The sequence below is a fragment of the Rhincodon typus genome, chromosome 24 (genome assembly GCF_021869965.1).
Source record: "Rhincodon typus isolate 14 chromosome 24, sRhiTyp1.1, whole genome shotgun sequence".
Classification (NCBI taxonomy): domain Eukaryota; kingdom Metazoa; phylum Chordata; class Chondrichthyes; order Orectolobiformes; family Rhincodontidae; genus Rhincodon; species Rhincodon typus.
Genome location: NC_063355.1, coordinates 33,646,486 through 33,658,625, shown reverse-complemented (window position 1 = coordinate 33,658,625; position 12,140 = coordinate 33,646,486). Strand labels below are relative to the sequence as shown.

Sequence of the window (12,140 nt, the reverse complement as noted above, 5' to 3'; positions counted from 1 at the left end):
CGCTGTACCCGGTGTGGCTACCTCTCCATCGGGGAAACCAAGCGGAGACTCGGGGACCGCTTTGCAGAACACCTACGCTCGGTTCGCAACAAACAACTGCACCTCCCAGTCGCGAACCATTTCAACTCCCCCTCCCATTCCTCAGACGACATGTCCATCCTGGGCCTCCTGCAGTGCCACAACGATGCCACCCGAAGGTTGCAGGAACAGCAACTCATATTCCGCTTGGGAACCCTGCAGCCCAATGGTATCAATGTGGATTTCACAAGTTTCAAAATCTCCCCTCCCCCCACCGCATCCCAAAACCAGTCCAGCTCGTCCCTGCCTCCCTAACCTGTTCTTCCTCCCACCTATCCCCTCCTCCCACCTCAAGCCGCACCTCCATCTCCTACCGACCAACCTCATCCCGCCCCCTTGACCTGTCCGTCCTCCCTGGACTGACCTATCCCCTTCCTAACTCCCTACCTACACTCACCTTTCCTGGCCCCATCCCCGCCTCTTCGACCTGTTTGTTTCCTCTCCACCTATCCTCTCCTCTATCCCTCTTCTATCCGCCTCCCACTCTCTCCCTATTTATTTCAAAACCCCCTTCCCCTCCCCCTTTTCTGATGAAGGGTCTAGGCCCGAAACGTCAGCCTCTCTGCTCCTATGATGCTGCTTGGCCTGCTGTGTTCATCCAGCCCTGCACCTTGTTGTCTCTGTACCACCTTTAGACAGTTTCTCGCTAGCTATTCTATCTAGCCCTCTCAGATTTGATAAAACTTATATCAGATCTCCTCTTAGCCACCTTCTCTCCAAGGAGAATGGTCCCAATCCCTCTAGTTTATCTTCATTACTAAGCTTTCACATCCCTGGAACCACTCTTCTAAAGTTCTTCTGCACTTTCTCCAATGCTTTCACATCCTTCCTAAGTTGTGGCACCCAGAGCTGTACGCAATACACCTGCTGAAGCCTAACATCTGTCTTACGCAAGTTCAACATCACCACACAGCTCTTGTGCTGTATGCCGCTGTAGGTAAAGTCCAGGATACTGTATGCTTTATTTACAGTTCTTTCCATCTGTCCTGTCACCTCAATGATGTGTGCACGTATATGCCCAAGTGTCCCTTCAGAGTTGTACCCCTCATTTTATGTTGTCCCACCATGTTGTTCCTACCAAAATGCATGGCCTCAGATTTCTCTGCATTGAACTTCATCTGCCACCTATCCGCCCACTTCTCCAACTTGTCAATATCCTTTCTGAAATTCTACACTGTTCACACAATTGACAATGCTTCCTCGTTTCATATTATCCCTAAACTTCTTGAAATTATCTCCTGCACAAGATTTAGGATGGAGAACTTCGAAGATTCACAACCCTATGAGGGAAGAAGCTTCTTATCTCGGTACTAAATGATCTTGGGATGAATGCCCCTTAATCTGTTCCCTTGTTCTAAATTCCTCAACCAGGCAAAACTAGCTCCCAAAGCTATCTTATCAGTCCCCTTCATAATCTTCACTGTTTCAATAAGACTGCCTCACTTTCTTCTATTCTCCAGAGAATAGAGTTCAGCCTATTCACTCAGTCTCTCATCATAGGACAGTCATATGAAAGACTGTTCTGAAGAACCTTGCACTAGTGTGTATTTCCTTAAATATGAAGACCAAAATTGCACGTAGTATTCTAGGTGTGGCCCCACCAAAGCCCTGTACAATTATAGAAATACCTCTATAGTTATACTCCGATCTCTTTGCAATAAAGGCAAATGTAAATTTATTTCTTAAGTGCCAGCCGTACTTGCATGCTAACTTTGTGTTCCATGTACAGGTACACCAAAGTGTCTCTGAATATCAATATATACCAATATGTTTTACATCTTAGACAAATATTCTGCTTTTTTTTAATCTTTCAACCTATGAATTAGTAACAGTGTACCGCTGGTATAAATTATTTTCACTGGTTCATTATCTTGTGCCCTGTGAATACTGTTACCAGCTAAGCCAGCATGGATGGACATGAACAGTCAAACTAAAGGGAGAAAAGAATGCACAATTTTTAATTACAAGGTTGGAAGTGATATGGTGAACTCGTAATCCAGAAACGTGAGAGACCAGAGTTCAAATGACCATAGCTGGTGGAATTTAAATTAATAATTTAATAATTCTGGATTACAAAGCTCATTTCAGTAATTTGACAATGAAACCATCAGATTTATTGTAAAACTCCAACTCCAACAAAGTGGGTCTTCAGGAGGATATAGGTTGGTAGAATGACTAAATAAGGAAGATGAAATTAAATGTAGAATAGTGTAAGGTGAAAGATTTTGATAGAATGGAAAGAGATTATACAATTTCAAAAGAAATGCAATAATTGAGACCTTGAGAGTTGTGAATAAATCTTTGAAGGTGTCATGACAGACTAAGAAGGCAGCTAGTAATTTATATTGGATTGTAGGATTTACTAATAGAACATAGAATACAAAAGCTAAGCATGTGTTAAAGCCTATATAGCTGGTTTGTTGGAGTATTTTATCTAATACTGGGCATTACACTTCATGAAGGACGGAGGATGCAGAAGTGATTTATGATAATAGTTCCACAGATGAGATATTGAACTATTACAGATATGTAGATTGACTAGAGAAGCTGGGCTTATTCTGCTTAGGGTAGAGAAAGTGAGGATGAAATGTAATAGATACGTTTTCATTAGAAAAGTTGCCTCCAGTGGCTGAAGGGGGAATAACCGAAGAACACAGATTTAATGTAAATGACAAAGTCCCAAGTGACTTGAGGCAGGGAGAAAGCTACAAAACAGGACTTGCTAGATTGCTCTTCAAAAAATCTGTTACAGATTCAGTGAGTCAAATGCTCTCTGGTACTACCTTAGGATTTGTAAAGTGTGGCTTAGACTGCAAGAGTAAAGAGGTAATGCCAAACCTGTTCAAATTGTTGAATACTGAGTGTGGCAATGGTGTGGAATGATTGATTAAGGTGATAATCAGATGAGGCACTGGAGTATTTTTAATCCCCAAGAAGGTTATTGGGAAGATTTGGTAGTGTTTAAAATGTAAAAGTTTGATGGGACATAACTAGTAAAAAGTTTGCAAGCAATTGGAGAGCGCAAGTTTAAGATCAGCAAAACAATAAAGTGAATTTAAATTTTGTTTTAGAACGTTATTAGGGCATTGAATTTCCTAAAGTAAACATCGGAAACAGAACCTCTATGACTTTCAATAAAAATTAAACAAATATTTAAGAAAAATGGAAGCAATGGAGAAAAGACATGGAGATTGGTCTTTTGGTTCATTGAGCCTGCACAAACACGATGGGCTAAACAGTCTCCTTCTGTTCTTCAAATTCCAAGATTAAGGCTCTTGCTATTAAAGTCTTGTGTAGTGATGATGGCCAAAGGGTAGTAACACAATAGGTGTAAATAAATATTGCACTGATTGTCATGTCATTCATGTCATGCCCAGGAAGTTTGTTGCAGATTTTAGATGAGTGGGAAATAACATGACAGATGAAGTATTATGTGGGAGAAAGTGAGGTTACTCATTTTGGTAGGAAGAAGAATATTCTTTAAATGGTAAGAAAGTTTTGAATGTTGATGTTGAGAGAGATTTGGGTGTCCTTGTATAAAAAACCCAAATTTCGCACACAGGCACAGCAATAAAAGTAAATGGCATGTTGGCTTTTATCGCAAACAGCTTGAAATGGTATAACAGTAATTTAGTTTCTTTTTATTTCTTTTAAAAGTTTTTGTCACAGTTGTGTGGGGCTTTGGTGAGACTGCTTTGCTGTGCACAGTTTAGATATTTAAGGAAGTATCTAAATGGCTTTGTGTTGGATGTGGTGAAGTTTTACTAGATTGGTTTCTGGAATATGAGTTATCCTAAATTGAGGGAATGGGCCTATACTGTGGAACTTAGAAAAATAAGAGGGGCTATCGTGGAAGTATGTACAGTATTCTGCAGTGGGGCTTCACAGGGTTAATACTGAGAATTTTTTACTTTCTTGTAGTCTAAACTAGGTGCATAGTCTTCAGGTGAGAGGTCAATTGTTTAAAACTGAGGTGAGCTAACGGACCTTCTTTTATTCTTTTGGAATACTTTACTGCAGAGGGCTGTGGATGCTTACTCTTTAACTCTTGAGAAATTAAGCGATAAAGGAGTCAAGTCAGCAGATGGATTGGAGGTCAGATATCCGCTATGATCTTATTGTGAAGTGGAGCAGGTGTGAGAGACTATATGGTTTACTCCTGTTCCTGCTCCTATTTCTTACCGTATTAGGAGTTAATATCAAAATTTGCTGAATATAGTTAATTAGGGAACACAGTAGACTGAAAAGATTTGGGTAAATAATGAAGTCTTACTTCCACTCTTATTAAAATTGGTAACCAGAAGTTAAACTTTTAGGATTGGCATTAGAAAAGATTTGTAGTTTTCATCCAAATTGTCATTTTAAATATTGTGTACATTACTGCAAGTGACTACTAAAACCCAAAACGGCCTTATTTGATTAGGTACATGAAATAGTTATAAGTGAAGCTAGCAATGCAACACTTAAAGTCCTACAATTCGTACTGACATGCTTTCATGGGTAGCTGCCTATATCCAACAAATAGTACAAACCATTTCCTAGAAACATTTAAAGTCATACTTCAAAGATGCCATACCAAGGTTTGCAAAATACTTAGAGAGGTAGATAGCACGAGCATAGAGAATAGAAAGTTAAGTGGAGTTGGAATAAGGGAGAAAGTAATGAAGTGTGTGTATGTGAATGCATGGAGTATGGGAAATAAGATTGGGAAGGTGCAGACTGCCATGAGGCGATTAACAGTAACCTGATTAAGGAAGAACAGAATTAACATTGATATTCATTAGTACAAGGTGTTCAGAAAAATTAAAAACAAAGGAAGGGAAGAGCGTTATTGTATTAATTAAGGAAAGCATTGCAATGGTGGAGAAATAGGATGTCTCAGGGTTCATAAATAGTTTGGCGAGAGTCAAGGAACAAAATGTGTACAATTATATGACTCGGTGTAGTCTATAGACGATCAATTAGTGGGAAAGATTTCAAGGAACAAATCAGGGAAATTAGAGAGATCGCAACATTATTGAGTAGTTATAATGAAGACTTTAATTACCCAAATATGGGCTTCAATATTGGTAGCGTAAGGGGCAAGTGTTCTTAGACTGTATTTATAAGAATTTCCTTTAGCAGTACATGTCCAGTCCTACAAGGAAGGATAGAAATGAGCTGGGCCAATTGCAACAAGTGCCAGTAGGGATCGTTTGGGAGACAGTGATCTTTTGTACCTTCAGGTTTAGGATAATGGAGGAGAATGGCGACAGTCAATCCAGAGTAAGAAAAATGAATTGGACGACAGCGGAATTTAATGGCCCAAGAATGGAACTGGGCAGGATAGACTGGATTGAAATATTGCAGGAAAAGCTAACTGAGCAATGAGCTGCCTTCAAAGAGGTCATGGTTCTGCTACAGCCAAGATACAAACAAATCAAGTACTCTACATAAGAAATGAGACCAAAATTAAGATAAAGAGGAAAAACGTATGCCTATAAGAAGTATCAGTTTGACAGTATAATTGAGAACCAAAAAGAATACGAATTCAGAGGGGAGATGAAAGTGAAATACTGCAGATGCTGGAAATCTGAAATAATTACAGTTAATGCTGGAAAAACTCAGCGGGTCTGGCAGCATCAATGGAGAGAAGAAAAAGTAAACATTAAGTCCAATATGGCTCCTCTTCAGAATGTATAGGAGAAGCAAAGTGGAATTGAGAAATACTAGCAGCCAATAAGGGAGAATCCCAAAGTCTTCTGTCACTATATAAACAGTAAAAGGGTGGTAAAAGGTGGAGTTGGGCCAATTACAGACCAAGAGCAGAATTACACATAGAGGGAGGGGACACAGCTGAGGTATTAAATGAGTGTTTTGCATCTGTCAACCCAAGGAGGTAGATGCAACCAAGGCCATGGTGACAGAGGAGGAATCTGTCACGAGAAGGATTCAAAATTGATCAGAAAGGAGCATTGATAGACAATTGATAATTAAAGTTGACCAGGCACCTAGGCTGGTTGAAATAAATCCAATAATTGTGATGGAAGTGAGAATGGAAAGTGTAGGGGCAGTGGCCACAATCTTCTTGTCTTCTCTAGACTTGGATGTGCTAGAAGATTGGAGAATTGAAAACATTACACCCATCTTCAAAAGGGTTGTAATGATAAGCCAGCAATGACAGACTAATCAATTTAACTTCAGCGCAGGGAAGCTTCTAGAAAGAATTATTTGGGATTGATTCAGTAGTCACATGACAAAAGCTGGGTTATCTAGGAAGAGCTACCATGCATTTTTAAAGAGGAAATTGTGTTTAACCAACTTGCTGGCTTTTTTTTTTCCAAGAGTCAACAGGAAGGGTTGATGAGAGTAATGTTGTGATATGATGTGTAGAGACATTCAGATGGCATTCAATATAAAGCACACAACAGATGTTGGAACAGAAGGGACAGTAGCAACGTGGAGTGTCAAGAAAAGCAGTAATGGTCAATGAATGTTTTTTAGGCTGGAGGAAGGTTTGTAGTAAAGTTCTCCAGGGGTTGGTATTGGGACCCTTGCTTTACCAGACATATAATACTTATCTAGATCTTGGTGTGCAGGGGTCAATTTCGAGAAATGATATGAAGCATAGAAGCATTGATGAGGACAGTGTATATGACTTCAAAAGGACATAAACAACTTGGTGGAGTTGCTGGATAGGTGATAGATGTTTAATGCAGAGAAATGCAAGATGATGCATTTTGGTCAGAAGAATATCGATAGATAATATAAAATGAGCAATATAATTCTGAAGGGGTTCAGGAGCAGAGGATGTGTATGTGCATAGATTATTGAAGGAGGCAGGACGGCTGGAGAAAACAGTCAATGAAGCATACAGTATCCTGGGCTTTATTACTGGGGGGAGTTGCATAGAGTGTAAGAGTAAGGTATTGCTGAACTCGTAAGACTCTTGTTAGACTTCAGCAAGGGCATTCTTTACAGTTCTGGGTGCCACACAATAGGGAGAATGTGAAATCATTGGAGAGAGTGTCAGAAGATATTTACAAGAATGGTTCTAGGAATGAGATTTCAGTTATGATGATAAATTGGAGAGGTTGGGACTGTTGTCTTTGAAGAGATGGCCAAATGGAGATTGGATAGAAGTTTTCAACATCATTAGGGGAATAGGTAGATTAGATGGGGAGAAACTGTTCCTTCTTCCAAAGGAATTGAGTCAGATTGAAAGTGATTTACAAAAGATCCAAATGTGATGAGAAACTTCTTTGTACAAATGGTTCAAGTCTGGAATGAATTGCCTGCAAGAGCTGAAGGCAGACTCCATTGAAGCAGGCATTGTTTATATTTAAACAATTGTCCTACGTGCAAGGGTTTGCGGAAAATGCAGAACAATGGCTAAATCAAGATGTTCATTTTAAAGAGCTGCTGCAGATACAGTGGGCTGAATGGTCATCTGCACAATAGTACTTTCATGATTAAGTATCCATTGCTGTTTCAGGCAGTTCTACACAATCTTCAGCAAATTTGACCTTTGATTATTTACTAATATTTAGTATTAATTTACTTATTTACCATTGTACTTAGAAATCCCTCATTAATTTCATATCCTTTTAAATATTTCAGTCTCAGCAATTTAACTACATCAGCACATTCCTGTGCATGAGTGCTGATGTTTGATCCATTAGTTTTGATTCAGAGCCTTTCAATTTGTACTAACCTTGATCTCTCCCACTGCAGCTACCAGGGAGTGTGAGCCTTGATGAACCTTTCACAATCCACATTTCTGCCTTTCCCATCATATTTTCTGCTTTTAGATGGACCATTTTTTCCTTTAGAGATAGGCAACAGAGGCACATTTTGCTCAAATTGTATTTAAATAACAGCAAAAAATGATGCTAATAAATTCAAAGAAATTTAAAGTTCTATTAATTATCAAACTCTCTGTTTTACAAACAATAATATCAGCGTACAAATTAGCAGCAGAAGGCAATTTGACCCCTTCAGCATGGTGATCTGATTGAGGACTCAACTTCACATTCCTAGCTAACCCTGATAACCTTTATCTCCCTTTATTAACCAAGAATTTAACTCTGACTTTAAAATGTTCCAATATTTTCTCTGGAGGGTTGAACTGACTAAAACTAGGACAAAGTTTAGAAATAAAGATGTCTTTCATTAAAGATGGGTCATAGGGGAAATATTTTCTCTTGGAGGGTTGAATGTCTTTGGAACATGCTTCCCCTAGTTTTAGTCTCTTCCCCCAAGGGGTAACAACATCCTTTTAGTTTATACTCAGTTAAGTCCTCTCAGGGTCTTGTATGTCTCAATAAAATCACCTCTTTTCTTTTCTTCTAAACGTCAATGAAAAGAGGTCCAGTCTGTACATCGTTATCTAGGATGGGGTGTTATTTAATAAGGTATAGGTCAAGTGAACTTCTTTGAACCAATTCTAGTGTACTTGTATCCTTTCTTTAAATGAGGGGACTAAAACTGTACACATTTCACCAGATACGGTCTAACCAACACACTACAATTGTAGCAAAGCAACCTTTTATTGCAAGGGGAACAGAATATAAGAATAAATATGAACAACATAAATTTGCCTTTCTAATCACTTGGTATACCTGGGAGATTTGTACCAGGAAAGTCCGATCCCTCTGTGCCTCAGTGTTATGCAGTCTTTCTCCATTAAGTAATATTCTGCTTTTCTAATCTTGATGTCAAAGTGGACAGATTCACATTTGCCCACACTCAATTAACCTGTCTGTATCCTTTTGTGGAGACTGTAACTCCTCAACGTTTCGGGTCCAGTGACCCTTCTTCAGAACAATTCTTCAATTCTGAAGAAAGTCACTGGACTCAAAACTTTAACTCTACTTTGTCCACAGATGTTGCCAGACCTGCTGAGTCTTTTTCCAGCAATTTCTATTTTCTATTTCTGATTTCCAGCCTCCACAGTTCTTTTGGTATTTATTTCAATAGCTACTCCTTTTAAGATCCAAGGATGAGGTCCCTCAGGACTCGAGAACTTCCAGTTTTTAGTTCTAATAATTTTCTCAGTTTCATTTCCCTGGTGATTATAGTCATTTTAAGTTCCTCCCTTTTCGCTTCCTGGTTCACAGTTTATTTCTTGGATGTTATTTGCATCCACTAGTGAAGACAGTTGCAAGGTTCAATTTATCTGCCATTTCTTTACTTTTCCATTAAATCCCCAGACACAAGCTGGAGGACCAATTCACTTTACTTTCCTTTTAAAACACCAGCATACACAAATCTCCAACATGACCCTTTAATTTGTCTTCTCGGCAAAACACAAACCAGTTACCTGGTAATACAGCAGTTAACGAGCAAGACAACACCCCTCCATTTCCCTCTTCGCAGAATGTGTGCTTAACAAAATATTTCTTTGTTATTTCAGGGCGGCGGTTCAATGATAAAGTCGATCGCCTGAAACTTGCAGAAATGGTCAAACAGGTCATTGAAGAACAAACAAACTCACAGGATTCCTAATATTAGTGCCTGCTGTTTTTACAATGTACTGGGAGTATTCTTTGATAAATGTAAAAAAGTTTTTATTTAAATAAAGAATTTTAAAACATTTCAGTGTTTTCTTGAGCCTTAACTATTTGGTTACAGCCACCTTTTACCCACAGTGGTAAACAGAACATGGTTTCTTCATTTGTTTTTATAGCCGAGATTTCTTATTTCCTCTCCATTTCACCTGATTTTGAGTAGAATGAAATTTTCAAGATACACAAGGTATCAGAATTATGTGTAATATGCTGGATGAAACAGGAGACCTGCTGCAAATTGATCATATTGCAATTCATACTCCCCTCTTTTGATTGTGTAAATCCAAAATCCTTTCAACTTTTCTATGGAGAAAATTAGGTCAATAAGAGTTCCTGTATGTCATAATACCTCTATCTGCATTCAGACGTATGATTTATATTTTCTCAATTTCTGGTCCTTGGTCTTTCTACACTCTAAAGTACTTTCTGTAAAAGTAATGAGTTGAAGGTCAAAATCATCCTTCTGAGTATTTCGTTACTTCTCCCTGTTTTTCTCTCCTGTCTGAATATGTAAAGTTGTCAAATTCCCCTGCTTGTCCTGCATGTATTGTTTGTAAAGTCATGATAGTGAAATGGAGATAAATTTGTTTATTCTTTTCCCCATCTCTTTCTAAACCACAGCAACTTAAATCCTGACCAAGGAGTGAGATCCAGAAGTCTTGAGCTTTGACATGGCCTCGGTGTTTATTCTTAGATTTCTGAAAGACCAAGCATCAAATTCCAAAACAGCATTTTAACTTATTTAAATTTTAAAAATAAGATTTATTTTACTTGTAAACTGCATTGTAATTCCTGTCTAAATATTTCAGTCAGTATCATTCCAGTCTCTTAGCTAGATGCACAAAGTATATAGCAATCCCTGGTGTAGCACAATATATTCAGACTAACAAAATTACTTGATAAAAAGATTGTGTAAGAGCCAAAGCTGTGTTCTGGCCTTTCAGCACAAAGCCATGGTAGTTCTTTTAAAGGAGATAAGACATGCACTGGAGAATTTTGGATGATCTCAAATTTGCAGAGGTTTGAATGTGAAAGACCATTCAGGAACTGTGAACACTAGTCCTCTGAGAAAGAAGCACTGTCACTTAAACGTGCCACTCAGCAACTAAATTAGGCATTAAAGGTTAATTGCATGTAGCCTCCTGCACCAGCTCTTCGTGTGAGCAGCATTACTTAACTGTAAGCTCTTGCCTCTTTCCCCTGTGGCCTTCCATGTTACTTCTATCCAAATAACGATCCAAAGCCTCTTGAATACCTCAATTGAATCTGCCTCCACCACACTTCCAGTCAGCATACTCTATACCCAGCTACTAACTACGTAATAAGTTGTTTTTTTTTCTTGCACCACATTTGCTTCTTTTGCAAGTCACTATAACTCTATGCCCCCTCAATTGTGTCCTTCTAAAAGCAGGAATGGTTTTTCTATATCTATTCTATCCAGCCCAGTCTGTCGGATTTCCTAGACACCTGTCCAAAAAGAACAGCCACAACTTTTTCAATATATCCTCATACCTGAAGTTTCTCATCCCTGGAACCAACACAGTTACATCCTTCCTGAAATGTGCTGAATTCCTATGACTCTAGACAATATTCCTGCTGAGGACTAACTAGTGTCTTGTAACAAGTTCAATATTGCCTCCTTCCTCTGCAATCTTTAACTGCTCTCTCAATTTTATGATCTGTACACACCATGGTCCCTCTGCTGCTGCATCCCTTGAGACTTACAGCTGCTGGTTTAGAGCATATGAAGTTTGGAACAGCATATTGAGTATCCTGGTTCTTGTACACACAGCACATGGAATCCTTAAAGGCATGATAAATTTGAACCAGTTGGCACCACATTTTAAGAAGAATGTGAAGGAATGAACAGCTTCAGTTATGTATATGTCTTTTTTTGGCAAAGCTGGTAGGTTAAAAACTTCACACTGATGTGATTAAGAACTAGCAGACAGTTATGCAACAAGTGCTTGGGTTGTGGAGTGCACAATCGGTGTGTGATGGAGGGGAATTAAGGCATTCACAAAGGGAATTGATCTGGAAAGGGAAGATGTGCAGGGGTACAGGATGGGGAATGGCACTCTGCTGGTATTGCTCCTGCAGAGGCCCAGCAGACTCCAGAATCACTGGAAGATATCCTATGTGCAGGATCAGCGTTTCAAAATCTTGGTTTATATCCAAGGTTTCACATCACTGGGTTTCCCAGTTCCATTGGTGCTGAAATGGAAGTTGGGAGAATGTCATTACTAGCTATGGAAAAAATTGGCACTATGGCATTGATGCACTCAAGCCCTTGTCTGGATTGAATTCAGAATCTAAAATGAAAAGACAGTTTATTGCATTACTCAGTCCTGCAGAGCAGATGTAGGGTTAGATATTCTGTGTCTGGCCTAAATTTCAACAACACATCCTTTACCATTGTCTCCCTTTTCTTTGTTCTGCTGTCAAGTGCATTAAGGTTAATGCAGACTTCCTGAATGAATGCTGTAAGTTAACAAATATATGTTTTTCTGAAGA

At 38.9% G+C, this 12,140-nt stretch overlaps 1 long non-coding RNA gene across 2 annotated transcripts in view; it reads left to right on the top strand.

Annotated features, from left to right (window-relative positions):
* The window catches only part of LOC125485922, a 13,780-nt gene extending 4,126 nt beyond the window's left edge, over positions 1 to 9,654 (top strand). For both annotated transcript variants that reach the window (XR_007264627.1, XR_007264626.1), the window contains one exon: positions 9,473 to 9,654. This is a non-coding gene — a long non-coding RNA (uncharacterized LOC125485922). The remainder of the gene's footprint in view (positions 1 to 9,472) is intronic.
* The last annotated feature ends 2,486 nt before the right edge of the window (positions 9,655 to 12,140 follow it).